The sequence below is a fragment of the Oncorhynchus mykiss genome, chromosome 21 (assembly GCF_013265735.2).
Source record: "Oncorhynchus mykiss isolate Arlee chromosome 21, USDA_OmykA_1.1, whole genome shotgun sequence".
NCBI lineage: Eukaryota > Metazoa > Chordata > Actinopteri > Salmoniformes > Salmonidae > Oncorhynchus > Oncorhynchus mykiss.
In genome coordinates, this window is record NC_048585.1 from 40,821,598 (window position 1) to 40,843,973 (window position 22,376).

A 22,376-nucleotide genomic window follows, 5' to 3' on the forward strand; every position below is an offset into this window, starting at 1 on the left:
AAATACACCAGGGACTAAAGGGGAAAACAGGAGACACCTGGAGGTGGGTGGAGACAATCACAAAGACAGGTGAAACAGATCAGGGCGTGACAGACATCGCTTGGACTGTAGCCTACAAAAGCCTGTGCTCTTTTCCCACCGATGATGGAACACATTTGGTGTTTGTCGTCATAGTGGTTTCTGATTTGTGGTCAGACTCGCTCAGGTGGAACAAATTAAGCCTTTTTTTCCCCCAATGTTGATTTGAATGTCATTGAGAAAACAGAAGTGGCAAATGTTTTTTCACAAACATCCTTTCTGAATTTAAAAGTAATCCTCAAAGTAATTATCTCATTTTTCAAAAGTATCTGTTAATCTGATTACAACATTTTTTGCTGGTAACGTAACTGATTACAGTTGTTGTTTTCTTTTTTACATGTAATCCGTTGCTCCCTAACCCTGGGAGTCCCAGTAGTTCTTGTTGCTAATCTTATTGTTGCTTCTGTTTTTCTGGCAGTGTTTAACAGGTGCAAATAATTCCCAGTCAAGAGTGTGTGAGTGATTTCCTTTCGGTGTTCATGTGACATAAGCTCGCCGACGTCACCGCATGAATCTAAAATGTTATTATAAACTGGGTGGTTTGAGCCCTGAATGTTGATTGGCCGAAACATGTATTTTTACTGCTCTAATTATGTTGGTAACCAGTTTATAATAGCAATAAGGCACCTTGAGGGTTTGTGGTATATTGCCATAATACCACGGTTAAGAGCTGTATACATGCACTCTGTGTTGCATTGTGCATCAGAACAGCTCTTAGCCAGTGGTATATTGGCCATATGCCACACCCCCTAAGGGCATAATTGCTTAAATAACTGACTGAGTGATGGAGAGAGAAATTGGCCTCAGTGACAATTACTTGAATAGTGCAATGGATGTTTTGTTTATTAAGTTGATGACTAAAGTGTCTTATTTGGAATAAAAAACAAATGATTTCTCTATAGGGCCGTCTAATGAGAATTGTCTTTCTATGCCATACTTCAGCTGAACTGCAGTACCGGAAATACCCTCTGAAGATAAGTTGTAGCCTCCCGAGTCAGCTGTTGTACTCCGCTGACCCGCAGAGAAACATGCTGATCTAGAGACAGACGGATTTCTGATGAAAGTCAGTTCCTCTTAATTGTGGGGCTGCAATGTCTACAACTTCAGGGTCATTTTAACAGGCTAAGCAAGCTTTTTATGTCAGTGAAGGACGTGTTAGCTACCTAACTATGTCAGTAAGCTAGCCAGCTACAACAGAATTTGTGCAGGAGATTATTATTTTCTCACAATTGCAAATTATTAAATCACTGTCAAAACATTTATAATAATTTAGCTAGCTAGTTATTCTGCCTAATTCATGGTGTCATACGAGGGCGCAGTGATAAAATACATTTCTATTTTTTTATGGGGAATGCTTGTTATTTTAATATGAGTTCCACATCCTACGAGAGAGATCAGTAGAAGGACTAGTGTAGTGAGGAGTGAAGCCATCTGAGGTGAGACAATGTCCTCCTACAGTACTGATCCACCTGACATGGGTTCAAACTGTATTAAAAATCTTTTAAATACTTTCTGTGCATGATCGAGCTTTACCTGGCACAATGGTACAAATAGAGTCTCAAGTGCATCCACCCCACATCTCTGGCACTCCAGACAGGGCTTAATCTAACGCTCACAAGTATTTGAAAAATATTGAATACTTTTGAATCCCAGGTCGGTATGCTAGACAGGGCTATAATCCATATAGTGGTGATTAGATTTGAGCTGCTGCGTCACTCGATACTGTGATAGAACTACGCCTTGGGCTGTCTGGTCCACCACCACGTCCCTATTGTAATCAACCACGGGGGTGAGAAGGCAGTCTATCATTCTCCACCAGGCACGTCCACATATCCAGGTCAGGTTTATCAAACAAACTTTGGTTCATACTAACACATTCTCATGTCCTGTTATGTCATCTCAACTCTACATATTCAGATTGTTCTGCCAAGGACACTCTTTTCAGTTTGAGTCTGTTATTCCTTGGGAACTGGTCCTATATCCAATACATTTCAGTATTACACTATATATACAAAAGTATGGGGACACACCTTCAAAATAGTTAATTTGGCTATTTCAGGCATACCTGTGTATGATAGGTGTATAAAATTGAGCACACAGCCATGCAACCAGACAAACACTGGCAGTAGGCTGGCCTTACTCATGAGCTCAGTGACTTTCAATATGGCACTGTCATAGGATGCCACCTTTCCAACAAGTCAGTTTGTCCAATTTATTCCCTGCTAGAGCTGCCCCAGTTAACTGTAAGTGCTATTATTGTGAAGTGGAAACGTTTAGGAGCAACAACGGCTCATCCGCCAAGTGGTACTCCACACAAGCTCACAGAATTGTACCGCCTAGTGTTGAAACACGTAGTGTGTAAATATCGTCTGTCCATGGTTGAAACACTCACTACCGAGTTCCAAACTGCCTATGGAAGCAACGTAAGCACAAGAACTGTTCGTCGGGAGTTTCATGAAATGGGTTTCCATGGCCGACCAGCCACACACAAGCCTGAGATGACCATGCGCAATGCCAAGCATCAGCTGGAGTTGTGTATAGCTCGCCGCCATTGGACTCTGGAGCAGAGGAAACACGTTCTCTGGAGTGATGAATCATGCTTCACCATCTGGCAGTCTGACAACTGAATCTGGGTTTGGCGGCTGCCAGGAGAATGTTACCTGCCCAAATGCACAGTGCCAACTGTAAAGTTTGGTGGAGGGGTAATAACGGTCTGGGGCTGTTTTTCATGGTTCGGTTCGGTGCTTCCAACTTTGTGGCAACAGTTTGGCGAAAGCTCTTTCCTGTTTCAGCATGACAATGCCCCCGTGCACAAAATGAGGCCCATACAGAAATTATTTGTCAATCTCTGTGGAAGAACTTGACCGGCCTGCGCCGAGCCCTGACCTCAACCCCACCGAACACCTTTGGGATGAATTGGAACGCCGTCTGCGAGCCAGGCCTAATCGCCCGACCTCATTAATGCTATTGTGGCTGAATCCCTGCAGCAATGTTCCAACATCTAGTGGAAAGCGTTCCCAGAAGAGTGAAGGCTGTTATAGCAGCAAAGGGGGGACCCATTACATTAACGGACATTATTTGTTTTTATGAGATGTTCGACGAGCAGGTGTCCACATAATGTTGGTCAAGTAGTGTGTATATACACAATAAAGGGACCACTTAAACAACACAATGTAACTCCAAGTCAATCACACTTCTGTGAAATCAAACTGTCCACTTAGGAAACACTGATTGACAATAAATTTCACATGCTGTTGTGCAAATGGAATAGACAACAGGTGGAAATTATAGGCAATTAGCAAGACACCCCCAATAAAGGAGTGGTTCTGCAGGTGGTGAACACAGACCACTTCTCAGTTCCTATGCTTCCTGGCTGATGTTTTGGTCACTTTTGAATGCTGGCGGTGCTTTCACTCTAGTGGTAGCATGAGACGGAGTCTACAACCCACACAAGTGGCTCAGGTAGTGCAGCTCATCCAGGATGGCACATCAATGCGAGCTGTGGCAAGAAGGTTTGCTGTGTCTGTCAGCGTAGTGTCCAGAGCATGGAGGCGCTACCAGGAGACAGGCCAGTACATCAGGAGACTTGGAGGAGGCCGTAGGAGGGCAACAACCCAGCAGCAGGACCGCTACCTCTGCCTTTGTGCAAGGAGGAGCAGGAGAAGCACTGCCAGAGCCCTGCAAAATGACCTCCAGCAGGCCACAAATGTGCATGTGTCTGCTCAAACGGTCAGAAACAGACACCATGAGGGTGGTATGAGTGCCCGACGTCCACAAGTGGGGGTTGTGCTTACAGCCCAACACCGTGCAGGACGTTTGGCATTTGCCAGAGAACACCAAGATTGGCAAATTCTCCACTGGCGCCCTGTGCTCTTCACAGATGAAAGCAGGTTCACACTGAGCACATGTGACAGACGTGACAGAGTCTGGAGACGCCGTGTAGAACGTTCTGCTGCCTGCAACATCCTCCAGCATGACCGGTTTGGCGGTGGGTCAGTCATGGTGTGGGGTGGCATTTCTTTGGGGGCCGCACAGCCCTCCATGTGCTCGCCAGAGGTAGCCTGACTGCCATTAGGTACCGAGATGAGATCCTCAGACCCCTTGTGAGACCATATGCTGGTGCGGTTGGCCCTGGGTTCCTCCTAATGCAAGACAATGCTAGACCTCATGTGGCTGGAGTGTGTCAGCAGTTCCTGCAAGAGGAAGGCATTGATGCTATGGACTGGCCCGCCCGTTCCCCAGACCTGAATCCAATTGAGCACATCTGGGACATCATGTCTCTCTGATGCTTTAGTCCAGGTCTGGGAGGAGATCCCTCAGGAGACCATCCGCCACCTCATCAGGAGCATGCCCAGGCGTTGTAGGGAGGTCATACAGGCACGTGGAGGCCACACACACTACTGAGCCTCATTTTGACTTGTTTTAAGGTCATTACATCAGCATTGGATCAGCCTGTAGTGTGGTTTTCCACTTTAATTTTGAGTGTGACTCCAAATCCAGACCTCCATGGGTTGATAAATTTGATTTCCATTGATCATTTTTGTGTGATTTTGTTGTCAGCACATTCAACTATGTAAAGAACAAAGTATTTAATAAGAATATTTCATTCAGATCTAGGATGTGTTATTTTAGTGTTCCCTTTATTTTTTTGAGCAGTGTATTATTACATGGCACAGTACACTGTCCCATCTCTAGGGACTTCTGTCTAACAAATAAAAGTCCTGTTTCAGTTCAGGTGTTTGATGGTCTTCTAACCCAACTCTTACTCGGTCCTACATCACAGCAAGATGTTGTTCTTCTGCCAAGCGAATATCCATTCCAGCTGTTCAAAGGTTTCCCTCTATCCCACTCTCCCTGGGTCCTAAATTCCAGCAGAATATCCTTGTTTTGACCCAACCTCAGTCCCCCTCTTTGTTTTTCTATGTCTCTCACTCTCATCTTTCACCATTATTTTTTTTTTCAATTAAATGTAATATTGTTATTTTTTCTAATTTCTTCGATATTGTACTTTTTATTTTTGTGGGGTTTTTTTCCCTTCAGATGATCAAAGCAAACTCAAAGTCTGAGGGTCACAATCACCTTCATCTTTGTATGTTTGACCCTGACTGTCCTGGTCCTCTCTTTGCTGGTTTCTTAGTTGGTGATGGGTTAGAGCTTCAGAATATCGTCTCCACTCGATCCCTGATCTCCTTGCAAGATCCTTTTTTAGTCAGTTCAGCTGACCCCCAATTTTCCCGTTTTGGTCCTCTCTCTCGCTCTTCTGTTGTGTTGGCTTATAGCTCTTCAGAACATGGCCTTTCTTTCAGATGGTTTTGGATGTTGTTCTGGATGGGGTGTCTGACCTGATAACTGTGGTTGGCGACCCCTTTTGGGACAGCAAATTCATCAGGGATATCAAGTTCATCAGGGACCTCGTAACTCTAGATAAGAATAGCATACAGGGAGTTTTACTATGACTTTGGCAGTGCGGGACAAACCAAGTCTTGGGCCCTGGGAAAGAGCATGTTTTAAAAGGCCTGCCTCTTGTCATCGGAGAGAACATTTTGCAGATAATTAAGCTAATTTCCTTCAATTCTACACATTTTGTCATGGGGGCCGAGAGATTTTGTTGCAGCTTTTAAGCTAATATCCTGAAATTCTATACATTTTGCCAAGAGGTAGAGAGATAACTTTGCAGTTTTAAGCTTAAAGCAAGAGTGCCCAATTGAAACAAAGGGATGGGCCTGGAGACATTTAACCAATCAAATTCATAGACAGAGCTATGGATGCAAGGACTGACATTCATGATATACCAATTCTAGTTTTAACCATGATTTGAGGCGATACAGTGTTTGTTTACAAACATTGGCGTAAAACAAGCTATTGAGTCCTGATGGGGCACAACAGTTGAACTAAGCTCATGATGCATTTCTAAGTTATATTCTTCAAGAATCAATGGGTACATAATGGTATTCCAAACCCAAAAATGGATGTAGCAACTAAAGATTCCAGTTTAAATTAGTGCTGCTTGAAAGTCTGTGAACCCTACAGGGAATGCCATTATTTTGCACAATTTAAAATAAAAAAATCCTTATTTAAACCCCAATTCGTAATAAATACATTCCAAGTAAATGACAGAAACAAAACAAAAAATCAAAATTTTCATTACTTATTTAACAAGTGGTTTATTGAACAGAAAACCGATTTGATGTGCAAAAACGTGAACCCCTCAGTCAATAGCAGCGATAACTTGGATATCTCCTATAGCCAGCAATCAGTCTCTGACATCTGTTTTGAGGGATTTTTGCCCACTCCTCCAGAACTCAGCCAATTGAGTGAGGTTCGAGGGTTGTCTGGCATGAATTGCCTGCTTCAGGTCCTGCCACAGCATCTCAATTGGATTTAGGTCAGGACTTTGACTTGTCCAATCCAAAACAAATCTTCTTTCTCCTGGGCTATTCTTTGGTAGATTTGCTTGAATGCTTTGGGTCGTTGTCTTGTTGCAAGACCCATTTTCGGCCTAGCTTTAGCTCCTTGACTGATGGCCTGGCATCTGTTCAAGAATCTCCTGGTAATACCTCAGAATTCATGGTTCCCTTGACGATGTGGAGTCGTCCAAGTCCAGAGGAGGAAAAGCAGCACCAGATCTTGACATTCCCACCACCATGCTTGACTGTTGGGATAAGGTTATTTTGGTGGTAGGCAGTGTTGGGTTTTCGGCAAATATAGCGCTGTTGATTGTGACCAATAAGGATCGAGACCAATTTTGGACTCATCGGTCCAGACAATGGACTTCCAGAAACCTTCAGGTTTGTCCCAGTGGTCTCTGGCAAAGTTAAGAAGGGAAGATTGGTTCTTTTTTTGACAGCAGAGGCTTCTTCCTAGGAACCCTCCCAAGAATGGCATTTCAATTCAGTGTTCTTATTGTTGAAGCATGCAGTTACCCGAGACGCAGCAAGGGTGGTCTGCAAATCTCTAGATGTTATGTTTGGGTTGGCTTTTACCTGATTTACTATTGTTCTTGTGGCTCTTGGTGATATTTTGGAAGGGCGTCCACTTCTAAGCCGAGTTGCTGTCATGTTAAATGCTCTCCATGTGTAAATGATTTGCCTCAGTGGACTGATGGAGCTCAAATCTTTTTGAGATAATTTTATAGCCTTCCCCAGACTGATGTGCTCTCACTACCCTCATCCTGATGTCCTCTGAGATCTCCTTTCCTCTCAGCATGGTGTGCTTCGCATTCACCTGGATGGGTAAATCCAAACTGACCAGGTTTCTTATCTCTTTATCAGAGTCCCGCCCAAACTCTTACCTAACAAGTTCTACTTTGATTGGTTCAATTGGTACCCAATTATTTACCCACCTGATTCTACTTACCTACTTGATTTAACACAATGCAACTCGGGGTTCACTTATTTTTGCACCTGCACCAATTCCTTTTTAATTGTGTTGTTCTACTACACGTATGCTTTCCTTACACCAGCATATGGTATTGGTAAATATAAACCTGTTATGTCAGATCAAAAAGACGGATTCTGATTAAATGACGTTTATGGTCAAATCTGTAATTGCACAAGGGGTTCACATACTTTCAAGCAGCACTGTATGTTAAAATAATAAATATGGAGAAAAATGGCAGACTACAAGAAGATCAGGCAAGAAGTATAAAGTTAAAGCATGACTCATTGGTGGAACACTGAATACCAATATCCCTTTGAGCCTCCCAGGTCCATGTTGCCCAGGATTAAGAACATAAATGGTTTATTAATAATATTACATTGTATTCTATTGTATTACACCCTCAATGTATTCCAAGGATCCCTCAGGGAACATGTTTTAAATCTGTGATTAGCTACAAATTATAATGTAAATGTTATTTTTTTCAAATGTGGTCACTGGCTATTGTATAGAGAAAGAGATTGATGTTGGATGTCCTTATGTGAAGGCCTACCTTTACATTTTTTAATTTTTTTTTTAATGTAGATTCAAAGATAAACAGCTGGATGACATCTACAACCAGAAGGAAAAGATAAAACGTGCAGGAAAGGAGTGATGGTAATGTAGTCGTTTTGTGTTTGCGGTAATGCAGTCAAAGGAAGGTTGAACAGTTCTTACCTATGCTGTTTCGTTACAGATGCAAAGGTTTATGTGGACCCGCGGAAGAAAGGTAAAGGTGCCGACAATGAAAACAAAATCCACAATGATTTTAAAAGTCAACGTTTCTATTGTTGCAATTTCGCCAATGTATGTTATGGCTGAAAAGTAACATTTTGCTTGTTAAGAGACAATACGCTCGCTCCTCTTATGGAGTTGAACTTTCCTTTGTGGCTGTGAAAATATTTAGTTTCAGTCCCTTTTTATGTCTGTTATCCCCACAGATCAGCCGAAGGTAGCTTTTTCAGTTAGACTTGATGAAGTTTGTACCTTTTTTAATTATACAGTGTATTCAGACCGGTGACTGTTTTCCACATATTGTTGCGTTACAGCCTTATTTAAAACATTTAAAAATCCAATTAAAAAAATCCCTCATCAATCTACATACAATACCCCATAATGACAAAACAAAAACAGGTTTTTATACATGTTTGACCGAAATGTTATGTTTACATCAGTATTCAGACCCTTTACTCAGTACTTTGTTGAAGCCCCTTTGGCAGCGATTACAGCTTAGAGTCTTTGTGGGTGTGACGCTACAAGCTTGGCACACCTGTGTTTGGGGGAGTTTCTAACATTCTTCTCTGCAGATCCTCTCAACCTCTGTCAGGTTGGTTGGGGAGCGTTGCTGCACGGTTATTTTCAGGTCTGTGCAGAGATGTTCGATCAGGTTCAAGTGCAGGCTCTGGCTGGGCCACTCAAGGACATTCAGTCCTGCAGAAATGTTTTGTTACCCTTCCCTAGATCTGTGCATCGACACAATCCTGTCTCGGCGCTCTACAGACAATTCCCTTGACCTCATGGCTTGGTTTTTGCTCTTACACGCACTGTCAACTGTGGGACCTTATTACAAACAAGTGTGTGCCTTTCCAAATCATGTCCAATCAATTGAATTTACCACAGGTGGACTCCAATCAAGTAGTAGAAGCATCTCAAGGATGATCCATGGAAACAGGATGCACATTAGTTTAATTTTGAGTCTCATAGCAAGGGTCTGAATACTTATGTAAATAAGGTATTTCTGTTTTTTGTTTTTGAATACATTTGCAAAAATTTCTAAACACCTTTTTTTCACTTTGCCATTATGGCGTATTGTGTGTAGATTGATGTAGAAAAAAAATATTTAATTTATTTTAGAATAAGACTGTAATGTAACAAAATGTGAAAACAAGTCAATTGGTCTGAATTCTTTCTGAATGAACTGTACCTAGTTCCTGTTTTACCAAAGGTATATTTTTCAGTTAGACTTGATGGTGGGACTCTTTGACCCCATGGCACCACTATCACCTTAGTCACAAGAAAGTCAATATAAACATTGGCAACGAATACAACACAAACACATGCACTTTTTGTGTCATCTTCTCTGTCATTTTGATCAAAATAAGCTTTCCCTCCTCCACAATAATGTCTTTCCTCTCAATGGTCTCTGTCACATGGATCTTTACAGCACCAGTTAAAGGAGTCTACTAATTCACTTTCAACCACTACAAGAGAAATGGAACAGCTATTGCCAATGGATATGATCACAACTCCAGCGATGGTGATGACATGGTGAGTACCGTGTCCTTGGAGGTGGGGAATCAGGTCTGGGTGACCCTCATCGATCGCACTCCCATTGGGGTTGAGGAACTGATCACCACCTTCAATGGTTTCCTGCTCTTCCCCATGTGAGGAGAGAGCAGGGCCCGCATTCATAAAGCGTCTCAGAGTAGGAGTGCTGATCTAGGATCAGTTTTCCTTTTTTTAGATCATAATGAATCAAGGCCCTGGTGTTTAGAAGCAATACGGTGTAGAGAAACTTACATATGTGTTTGTACAGCCAATGTTAGAAATATCAACTTTGCATGTTTTAGATTCTTCAAAGGAGCCACCCTTTGCCTTGATGACAGCTTTGTTGAGACAGCTGCAGAACTTTGGGAGAATTTTAGTTTTCCTGAGGCATTGGCAGCTAGGGGTTGTGTCCCCACTCCAACGTGATTGGCCCTGTGGGCGATTGCATTGGGAGTGAAATCACAACATCCTGCCTGACCTACTTGAAGGAAAATTTCATCCCAAAACTATGTTTTGGTATTTGTTAAGTAGTCAAACAGTAGGAACACCTTACTAATATTGAGTTGCACCCCCCCCCCCCCCCCCCCCCCAGCCCTTTTGCCCTCAGAACAAATTTGTCAGGGCATGGACTCTTCAAGTTCAAGGCCCATGTTGACCCCAAAGCTTCCCACAGTTGTGTCAAGTTGGCTGCATGTCCTTTGGGTGGTGGACCACACACAGGGAACTGTTGAGCCTGACAAACCCAGCAGCGTTGCAGTTCTTGACACAAACCAGTGTGGCTGGCACCTACTACCATACCCCATTCAAAGGCACTTAAATATTTTGTCTTGCCCTTTAACCCTCTGAATGGCACACATACACAATCCATGTCTCAATTGTTTCAAGGCTTAAAAATCCTTCTTTAACTTGTCTCCTCCCCTTCCTCTACACTGATTAAAGTGTATTGAAAGCAGGGGCATTCAATAAGACATCAGCACAGATCTCTTTCACACTGCCTCTCTCTCCCTCTTTCCCACTTTCTTTCTGTTACTCCCTCTCCCTTTTCCTATTTTTTTCTCTCCCTCTCTCTGTTTCTCCCCCTCCTCGCTCTGTACCTCTCCTTTTGGCTCTCTATTACTACCACCCTCTCACTCTCTCTGTCCCCCTCGCTCTCTCTTTCCCTCTCTCGCTCGGTTCCTTTCTTTCTTTCTTTCTTTCTTTCTTTCTTTCTTTCTTTCTTTCTCCCACCTTCTCTCCTCTCTCTTTTCTTCACTCTCTTGCACCCTCCCCCTGTCAAATGTGTAAAGCATGGGGATTTTCCAAGATTGAAAAAAACCCAGACATTGCTGATGTTAGATTTGTCACTTAAAATGAACTTTGTGATTTTCAAAAGCAGATGTATAGTCAGCTTTGTGGTCCTGTGTGTATTGTGTTATACAGGGATATTCCTGGTTGACTACCACTCTGTGGATATATTGTGGACTAACACTTTATTGTCTGACCTCGATAATGGCTCAGGAGGGAGAGAGGGATGGAAAGAGCGGTAGAGGAACTGATAATGACAGAGGATGTATGGAGAGTGGAATATAAAAGCGAGGGACGGCATCAGAGGGAGATATAACTAATCCTCTCCCTCCCTCCATCCCTCAGTGACTGTGCATCGCCAAAGGGAGAAAAAAGGCAGGAAACAAAACAGCCCTAAGCACTAGCTCACCCTCCTCTCTTCTCCTCCTCCTCTACTCCACGACCACACTGTCTCACACACAGACTCCCTTTCTTTCCCTCTCACTCATTTCTTCTAAAATACTCCCTCACTTCCTACCTCCCTTCTGGCCCCCTTGACCTGTTTCTGTCCTCTCTTCTCTCTCCTAACCATTGGTTTTGTTCTCTTCTGGAGTTCTCTTCTCATTGACATTCAGTCCAGCTCTGAGGCTAGTTGCAGGGCAACCACGGCACAATACCATTCGTAAATGCAAATGCACACGCACACACACACACACACATACGCATGCATGCACGCACACACTGCCCAGTGGGAGACGCTGATAAATCACCCTCTGGGCTTACAGCTCCATCTCTCCTTCTCTCTCCCCCTCTTTCTCTCGCTCCCTCTTTCTCTCGCTCCCTCTCCCCTTGTCCCATAACCTCCCTGGCACTACAAAGCGCTCCTCTTTCATCTCACACCCTTCTCATCCCATCTCATCCCATCTCTCACTCTCCCATCTCTCACTCTCTCTTAGCCACAATGACCTCTGTTTAGGTTACATTCTCTTCATCATATTAGTATTCCGTCCTCCCAACCAACTACCTGATACTAAATAATATCTAGTTGTAGCCAGCTCCAGCATCTCCAAGGTAATCTGGCCTACCAGCCTGCTCTCTCTTCAAACCTATATGCAGTAGCAATTGAGACTGGGAACGAGGTTCTCTCCAAGGATTTAACCAAGAGTGTTATCAGTGCTGTGTGCGTCCTCAGAGTTTGTTACTTAACAATACAGTTTTTGTGACAAAACCATCAACAGAAACGCATTTAACTTTAATTTTTCATTCAGTACATTGGAATTTAACGGTAAAAGTAATCTTTCTGTTCAAAACATCCTCATGCACAGCTTTTTATCAGCAAAAAGTCAGTTTGATGGGAAGATTTCTCTGGTGGGAATTATTGTTTTATGCAGATTTTATAATATTCACATGAAAATCTTTTGCATTTTGCATGGAAACCTAGCTACAGTGCCTTGCGAAAGTATTCGGCCCCCTTGAACTTTGCGACCTTTTGCCACATTTCAGGCTTCAAACATAAAGATATAAAACTGTATTTTTTTGTGAAGAATCAACAACAAGTGGGACACAATCATGAAGTGGAACGACATTTATTGGATATTTCAAACTTTTTTAACAAATCAAAAACGGAAAAATTGGACGTGCAAAATTATTCAGCCCCCTTAAGTTAATACTTTGTAGCGCCACCTTTTGCTGCGATTACAGCTGTAAGTCGCTTGGGGTATGTCTCTATCAGTTTTGCACATCGAGAGACTGACATTTTTTCCCATTCCTCCTTGCAAAACAGCTCGAGCTCAGTGAGGTTGGATGGAGAGCATTTGTGAACAGCAGTTTTCAGTTCTTTCCACAGATTCTCGATTGGATTAAGGTCTGGACTTTGACTTGGCCATTCTAACACCTGGATATGTTTATTTTTGAACCATTCCATTGTAGATTTTGCTTTATGTTTTGGATCAATGTCTTGTTGGAAGACAAATCTCCGTCCCAGTCTCAGGTCTTTTGCAGACTCCATCAGGTTCTTCCAGAACCAGACTCTTACATTCTTCCAGAATGGTCCTGTATTTGGCTCCATCCATCTTCCCATCAATTTTAACCATCTTCCCTGTCCCTGCTGAAGAAAAGCAGGCCCAAACCATGATGCTGCCACCACCATGTTTGACAGTGGGGATGGTGTGTTCAGCTGTGTTGCTTTTACGCCAAACATAACGTTTTGTATTGTTGCCAAAAAGTTCAATTTTCGTTTCATCTGACCAGAGCACCTTCTTCCACATGTTTGGTGTGTCTCCCAGGTGGCTTGTGGCAAACTTTAAACGACACTTTTTATGGATATCTTTAAGAAATGGCTTTCTTCTTGCCACTCTTCCATAAAGGCCAGATGTGTGCAATATCTGGCCTTTATTGTTGTCCTATGGACAGAGTCTCCCACCTCAGCTGTAGATCTCTGCAGTTCATCCAGAGTGATCATGGGCCTCTTGGCTGCATCTCTGATCAGTCTTCTCCTTGTATGAGCTGAAAGTTTAGAGGGACGGCCAGGTCTTGGTAGATTTGCAGTGGTCTGATACTCCTTCCATTTCAATATTATCGCTTGCACAGTGCTCCTTGGGATGTTTAAAGCTTGGGAAATATTTTTGTATCCAAATCCGGCTTTAAACTTCTTCACAACAGTATCTCGGACCTGCCTGGTGTGTTCCTTGTTCTTCATGATGCTCTCTGCGCTTTTAACGTACCGCTGAGACTATCACAGTGCAGGTGCATTTATACGGAGACTTGATTACACACAGGTGGATTGTATTTATCATCATTAGTCATTTAGGTCAACATTGGATCATTCAGAGATCCTCACTGAACTTCTGGAGAGAGTTTGCTGCACTGAAAGTAAAGGGGCTGAATAATTTTGCACGCCCAATTTTTCCGTTTTTGATTTGTTAAAAAAGTTTGAAGTATCCAATAAATGTCCTTCCACTTCATGATTGTGTCCCACTTGTTGTTGATTCTTCACAAAAAAATACAGTTTTATATCTTTATGTTTGAAGCCTGAAATGTGGCAAAAGGTCGCAAAGTTCAAGGGGGCCAAATACTTTCGCAAGGCACTGTATATACAGTGGGGCAAAAAAGTATTTAGTCAGCCACCAATTGTGCAAGTTCTCCCACTTAAAAAGATGAGAGAGGCCTGTCATTTTCATCATAGGTACACTTCAACTATGACGGACAAAATGAGGGAAAAAAAATCCAGAAAATCACATTGTAGGATTTTTAATGAATTTATTTGCAAATTATGGTGGAAAATAAGTATTTGGTCAATAACAAAAGTTTATCTCAATACTTTGTTATATACCCTTTGTTGGCAATGACAGAGGTCAAATGTTTTCTGTAAGTCTTCACAAGGTTTTCACACACTGTTGCTGGTATTTTGGCCCATTCCTCCAGGCAGATCTCCTCTAGAGCAGTGATGTTTTGGGGCTGTTGCTGGGCAACACGGACTTTCAACTCCCTCCAAAGATTTTCTATGGGGTTGAGATCTGGAGACTGGCTAGGCCACTCCAGGACCTTGAAATGCTTCTTACGAAGCGACTCCTTCGTTGCCCGGGCGGTGTGTTTGGGATCATTGTCATGCTGAAAGACCCAGCCACGTTTCATCTTCAATGCCCTTGCTGAGGGAAGGAGGTTTTCACTCAGAATCTCACGATACATGGCCCCATTCATTCTTTCCTTTACACGGATCAGTCGTCCTGGTCCCTTTGCAGAAAAACACAATTGGTGGCTGACTAAATACTGTTTTGCCCCACTGTACTGACCAGTTGAATCCAGGTGAATGCTATGATCCCTTATTGATGTCACTGGTTCAATCCACTTCAATCAGTGTAGATGAAGAGGAGGAGACAGGTTAAAGAAGGATTTTTAAACCTTGACAATTGAAAGATGGATTGTGTACGAATTGAGGCTGTTCTGAGGGTAAACGGGGGTGTAACTCAATATTAGGATGATGTTCCTAATGTTTTGTACTCTCAGTATATAATAACAAAGCATTGTATCATAAATGACTTATAACTAACATATTATATACTAACATATTAACATAACAAAATCGTATAATAATGTAATATAATAAAATCACATTACAAAAATATAAACGCAACAAGTTTTAGTTCCATGTTTCATGAGCTGAAATAAAAGATCCCAGAAATGTTCCATATGCACAAAAATATTATTTTTCTCAAATGTTGTGCACAAATTTCTTTACATCCCTGTTAGTGTGCATTTCTCCTTTGCCAAGATAATCCATCCACCTGACAGGAGTCACAGATCAAGAAGCTGATTAAACAGCATGATCAATATACAGATGCACCTTGTGATGGGGACAATAAAAGGCCACTCTAAAATATGCAGTTTTGTCACACAACACAATGCCATAGATGTCTCAAGTTTCGAGGGAGCGTGCAATTGGCATGCTGGCTGCAGGAATGTCCACCAGAGCTGTTGCCAGAGAATGTAATTTTAATTTCTCTACCATAGGCCGCCTCCAACGTTGTTTTAGAGAATTTGGCAGTACGTCCAACCGGCCCCATAACTGCCGACCATGTGTAACCACGCCAGCGCAGGACCTCCACATCCGGCAATTTTACCAGCAGGATCGTCTGAGACCAGCCACCCGGACTGCTGATGGAACTGAGGAGTATTTCTGTCGTTAATAAAGTCATTTTCTGGGAAAAAAAAAAATTCTGATTGGCTGGGCCTGGCTCCTCAGAGGGTGGGCCTGGCTCCCAAGTGGGTGGGCCTATGCCCACCCATGGCTGCGTCCCTGTCATGTAGAATCTGTAGATTAGGGCCTAATGAATTTATTTAAATGAACTGATTTCCTTGTATGAACTGTAAAATTGTTGTGTTTTATATTTTTGTTCTATATATATATATATATATATATATATATATATATATATATATATATTTATATATTACAGATTATATACTATGACATTGTTGAATACTCGTTTCTGATTGGCTTGAAGGGCATTCTAGAGCGTGCATTCAATTTCTATATTTCATTCTTACATGTGCTATGCTTGAGCTGCTTTTGAAAACAAAAGTTGAATTGATAACATTATTGGCCTTGTTGAATTTGATTTTCATAATAGCAAATATAGGACTGATGGTTTGGTTAGCTAAACTAGCAAGTCAGTTTGTTTGCTGACCAAGGCAACTACTGTAGTAGCTATCGAGTAAACTTGCTGGCTACTTCAGTGGATGTTGAACACATTTCTACCTGTTAAATTATATAATATATATATATATATATATATATATATATATATATCCATGGTATGAAAGGGATAATCAACGCAGGGCTCTATGTGTTCTCTGGAAATTAATGAACGATGAAAGGTTAGCTCCGCTAGTAATTCGTTGTGTAATACACCTTCCAAGTCGTTCATTATTTTCCATGGAATGCATAGCCCCTTGTTGATTATCCCTTACATAATATACTAAGATCATATCATATACCAAAACTAAAGAGAGTTACTTCCCCTATTGTGGCCTTTGCTCAGAACGTGAGGGTTGGTTGAATACAAATTGACTCAGGGAGAGAGAATCATCTGTTGAACATTTCCTTCACATCTCCTGTTCCGGGAGCCTTACAAAACCTTTTCCACATGTCCTCTATCTCCCCATCCTCATCCCTCCATCTGTCATCCACTCCTTTATTTGTCTCTCCTCGTTATCAGTCTTTTTTACACCCTGTCCTCCTTTTATTCACTATTTTCATCTAACACTTTTCTACTGATCACCATCTGTCCTCCCGAAAATCCTGTCCGTAATAAAAGAGGGATGAATAATTATCTTTCATCGTCACTTTTTTATTTTTTATTTCCTGCTCCATCTGTCAATCTGTCCATTCTGATTCGAGGACCTCTGTTTCTCAGAGGCCAAGATAATGTGAGGGACATGCTGATTCCTTAGCTATCACAGGAACTGTGGAGTGAACATGAGCCTATAAGAGAAAGCAGGGCAGAGAAGACAGGACTAGGAGGAGAGGAATGGAGAGAGTAGAGGAGGGAGGAGAGGTATGATGAGTCCTAGATAAGAATGTATCATTATAGTCAGATAGGCCCAGACCTGCTCCGTACTCTGTAAACACACACTGCATGCACCCACGCACTCCACTTGCATACCATATCCAAAAGCAAATAGCTATGCACTGAATACTTACAGTCATTCCCATTGAGCACATACGTTAGTTCAATGTCTAGTTTTGATTTACATTTGGTTGAGATGTCAACTAACGTGGATTCAACGTGAAATCAGCCCAAGAATGTCAACCGTCATTGGATTTGGGTTCAAAGTCGTGTAAAAACATGACTAAATTCCCTGACTAAATTCCCTGGCGTTGACGCCTTTTTGCAAATCCAATCAGTTTCCCACGTTGATTCAACATCATCACCATGCCATTTCTTTGGGTTGAAATGGTGTGGACAACATTGATTCAGAGAAAGAGAGAGAGAGAGAAAAACTCCTTCATTCCCCCCCACACATGTCACTTCATCTTGATTACAAACAGCTCAAAGACATTCTGGACTGGAACATTCCCACTTGGATTTTTTTTTATTCACAAGCACAGTCCGTGTAATGATTAACTGAAATCACATGGCAACCGAGACAAACAAACATGAATAATGCCCTTTTTAAGAACTCAAGGTCAAATAAGGTCAAAGTACTTGTGTATTTCCTGATAAACACAAACAATGAAAATTGTTCAAGCCAATAAAAACGGCATACAGAGGAAAATCCTGACATAACATCCTCCTATACAAGTCTGTATCATTGTTAACCTTGTAAAATCTTCCAACTCGTGTGCCACATTTTATCGTAGCCTCAGTGTAAAACTGTCGATGCTCAGTGCCACCTGCTGATGTAAATGCAGCAGTACAGCACCCTCTCAGCTATCCTCCAGTTCAGTGGGTTTTCAAACCTCGGGGGCAAGGGTTCCCAAACCATTTTTCACTCAGGGCTATCCACTATTCATGACACAAACTGTTCTCACGCCTCTTGTTGGTGGAGAGAATTTTGCAGGTTTAAAGCTTATTTCCTGCAATTCTACACATTTTGTCTGTCATGGGTAGCAAAGAAAATGTTCTTGTTTTAAAGAAACATTTTCTTGCATTTCTATACATAGCTCTCTAAAAGGTATCCAACGACTGACATGAAAAGAGGACAACTGCTGATTCACTACCCAGTTTTGAAATTGCACCTCGTCCATTCTACCATTGCACCTTTCAAGAGTAAGTTTAAAGCCAAACTCAGTTTAAAACTGAGTTCCTTAAAAAAAGTGTTAACTCACACGCCTCACAGTTTGGGAACTAACGCTCTAGGGCTCTCAAACTCAACTCTGGACTTCGAAGCCAGTTTCACTGTATTTTTTCTTTCCCTCTAGTCAGGGACTGATTTAGACCTGTGACACCAGGTGTGTGCAATTAATAATCAGGTAGAACAGAAAACCAGCAGGCTTTGGCCCTCGTAGGGTAAGAGTACCCCTGCTCGAGGGGACCCCCAGACATTTCACAATTTTGTTTAGTTGACAAGTTGAATAGCTCTGGAATAGATCAAATACATGGAATGGCTGGGGTTTCCGCTGAGAAGTTTCAGAACCACTGCATCCAGAACAGGGTTGGGGTCAATTCCATTTCAATACCAGTCAATTCAGAAAGTCAACCAAATTCAAATTCCAAATGTTCCTCATTGAAAGTTCAAATTTAAATGTCAGTGTGCTTCCTGAATTGAAATGAAATTGATCCAAACTGGAATAAACGAAATCTCAATGACACGTAAAGAAACATCCTGACCACCCTCTCTCTCTCTCTCGTTTCCATTCACTTCCCAGAATGTAAGCTTACGAGATCAGGATGGTCGAACAAGGCTACAACATAATACAGAAGAGACATCAAAAGAGAAGAAGAGGGACAGATGTTTCCTTGACATACAGTCAACAGTAGAGTGTCAGTGAATGTGTATGTGGGAGCGCACATTCGAAAGTGCAGTATATAGTTGAAACGTCCATTTGAATACAGAGCTCAGTAAGTACAACTGTCCATGTATGTGTGCATGTTGGCATGTACAGTTATACACATTTTGTTGTGTGTTGGTCAAGGTTTGTGTGCGTGTTTGCGTTGCTTAAGCATCGTCTCCGTTGGCGCCATCTCCATCATCCTCTCCTTCTTCCTCTTCCTCATTGTTATCCTCCCTTCCTCGACTCTGTACCTGCGGACAGGATTCAATGAGCTGACATGATACACCGCCTGCCTCCCAAATGGCACCTTTTCCCCTACGTAGTGCACTACTTTTGACCAGAGCCATAGTCAAAAGTAGTGCACTGACGGCCACTGCTTCCTCCTCAATGTTATACTTCACACTTCAACTCCTTTCCATCTGCACTTCTCCGTTCCCCACAGTTCCTTTCCCCTCTCAAGTGTGGCTCAGTTTGTAGAGCATAGCACGTGCAACACTGGGGTTCTGGGTTCGATTTCTGAGGGGGACCAGTACGAAGTATGGAAATATATGCACTTACTACTTACTGTAAGTCGCTCTGGATAAGAGCTTCCACTAAATGACTAGCTAAAATGTAAGCTACACCTCCTCTTCCTCCAGTAGGTCTCCCTCCTCCTCCTCTTCTGAGTCGTTGAGAGACTGGTTCTCTCTCGCCCTCTTTAGACTTTCCTCCTTCCCTCCGCAGTTGAGGAGATGAGACACCTCCCCTGTCTCCGGCTTCCCACTACTCTCCATGTCTAGAGGGGGAGCCAGAGAGATTTTAATTGATAAAAAAAATGAGTTGCTTTATACATATTTATGTCTGAAAATGCAGTGGGCAACGAGTGTACATCCATCACTCGTGTCTGTCCCCATCCTACCGGACTTCTTGCTGTGGTCCTTCCCCATGCGCTCCAGACTCTCCAGCAGGTAGTCCACTTTGTGTTTGATCTGGGCCAGCTCTCTCTTGATGGTCTGCAGGTCATCTCTCTTCACTGGGTAAGGAACAGGGGGGAGAGAGGAGAGAAGGAAGGAGGAGAGAGTCAGAGGCATACATTTACAGTCGGTATGGATGTCACTTCGAGAGAATTAACATGGATGCATGTGTCTACAGGGTAAATTAATAATGGGTAACTGGCCTGAGTGAATTTGGAGTTGGTAAGTGTGTGTCAGGGAGGAGATCAAGTTATACCGTTGTGTAGTTAGCACGAGTGTGTTTGATCAATGTCGGAAGTGTCGAAAGCGTCTGTCATTCCAGGTATGCGTGTGGCACTGACTGGTGCGTGAGGTTGAGGTCCTGTGGCTGCTCCTGAAGGTGGAAGATGAGAAGCGGGTCTTGGTGCGTCGGCTGCCCCCTCCACCTCCACTCAAACTGACCCGGGGATGTTCGGAGGGGATCGCCGGCCGAGACAAGGGTGGAGGCAGAGGGGGGGCACACGGGAATGGTACGAGTACATCCTACAACGGCAACACAAAACAGGCACACACACAGGTTATACGACATAAGGCTGTTACAAATGTAATGGGTTCAATGTGTAACATCTCTCAAAAGATCGCAGCAGTTTAAGAAGGAGGTACAGCAAAAATATCAGATTCTTTATCCCTTTCAAGTACAGTGCGTGTGGCAACGGCGAACCAAAGACTTACAGGCCATAGTAATCTCTCTGGAAGTCAAGTCATAGTCCAAATCAAATGAAGAACTGGGTGGGCGGACAGACAGACGGCCAGGGTGGTGGGAGAGAGAGAGAGTGAGCGAGATCAACTGAAACCATTGGTACAGGTCCTATTTAGTTGTTTTTTATTCACACAGAGAGGAGTTGAGATACACCTGTACATGTCTCCTGCGGAGCGCTTAACCGTCTTCAATCTCTGAGGCTTCGGTTCACAAGCGAGGTTAATGTCTGGGGGGGGGGGGGGGGGGGGGGAGAAAGACATACAGAAAGAACAGAAATAGAGCAGAGGGGGAAAAAAAGAGGGGGTGTAACATCCACATTATCACATGTCCCCACATGTACTATGCCTTTAGAAGAGGGGAAACATATTGGAGGAAGAGTGGGGACACGGGAGCAGGAGTGGAATACCGCTGCCTGGGTTCTTATCTAGCACCTGTCCTACAATCATCCTCCCGTCCTCGCCCGCTACAGCGGCCCGTGCGTTCCTCTCGTTGGCGTACTGGACGAACGCGAACCCCTTGTGGATGGAGCAGCCCACAATCTTGCCCACGTTGCCGGACATCACGCTACTGGAGGTGAGAGGCCGGCTGGTGTGTTTATGAGGGGGAAATTAAGGGAGGAGAGGAAAGAGAGAGGAAGAGGGAGAGAACGGAGAAGTTGAGATATGCATGTTTGTGACTGTACGGGGCTGCTTTCCAAAATAAACTGGACCTGATTTGATAGTCTGCGTCCATACACACACACACACACACACACACACACACACACACACGATTGGTTGTTTAAAACAAGCATCCCATTCATTATGTTTGTCGGGCTACTTTAGATGATGGCTTACAGCAATGACTGTGCATAGGAGGACTTTAGGCCCTTTCCACTTTTCTGTGCCTATAATCTACATATAATGGTTTTGTACATAGGAAGGTGGGTGGGGGTTCTCCTATTTACACACACTATTTGTGTGTCAGCAGAGCTTTTGGTTATATTTCAGGGTTTATACCGGAAGGTCTCTGCTTCTACATCTAGAGAACTTATTTGGAAGGTTGAAGTAACCAGAACTCACTCCATGTCGCCTGTGCCCTGGGCGGGCGTGGTCTGCCTGTTTCAGTTGGAGAGAAGAGTGTTGTTATTTGTCAACTGAGCCTGAGCTCTGCTATGCATCGTGGGAGACGTAGTGCATCTATGGAGTGATGTCTCTAGAACTACAAAAGTCTTCAGAGAGTGAAGCGTTTCATATTTTTGGATCAGTGCTGCTCCCACGAGGTACTTCAAAAATACAAAATATATACAGTATATATGCCTCACTAAAAAATAAAAAACATGGAGTCATGGAGGTAAAAGAAAAAGGAGAGGATGGCCCAAAAAAAACCTGTTGGATGAATAGTATTATCATATAAAACAAGACAAATAAGTTAGAAACTGATTCATTGGGCAGGTCAATGAGCCAATTCAGAAAACCCCAAAGTGCTTAAGAATATTACTGTACATAGACAGACAAACAGTATGAATCATAACTGGCATGTGAGGCCCAACATACTGTAAGAGACACTTGATAATATAATAGTATAATAGTGCACGCTCGATGAGGTGTCGCACAAATATCTGAACAACAACAATATAAATGTCTTCGGGTCCTTGAAAAGTGCTATATAAATCTCATGTATT

The 22,376-nt window shown here is 42.8% G+C and overlaps 1 long non-coding RNA gene and 1 pseudogene across 1 annotated transcript in view; one reads left to right on the forward strand and one right to left on the reverse strand.

Annotated features, from left to right (window-relative positions):
• LOC110500418 overlaps window positions 1-15,585 on the forward strand; it is a 42,734-nt gene extending 27,149 nt beyond the window's left edge. Inside the window, exons 3-6 of the long non-coding RNA XR_002470101.2 lie at window positions 8,041-8,112; window positions 8,192-8,224; window positions 9,659-9,762; window positions 15,535-15,585. This is a non-coding gene — a long non-coding RNA (uncharacterized LOC110500418). The remainder of the gene's footprint in view (window positions 1-8,040; window positions 8,113-8,191; window positions 8,225-9,658; window positions 9,763-15,534) is intronic.
• A 3,340-nt stretch (window positions 15,586-18,925) lies between these two features.
• On the reverse strand, window positions 18,926-21,779 carry LOC110500836 (annotated as a pseudogene).
• Between the last annotated feature and the right edge of the window lie 597 nt (window positions 21,780-22,376).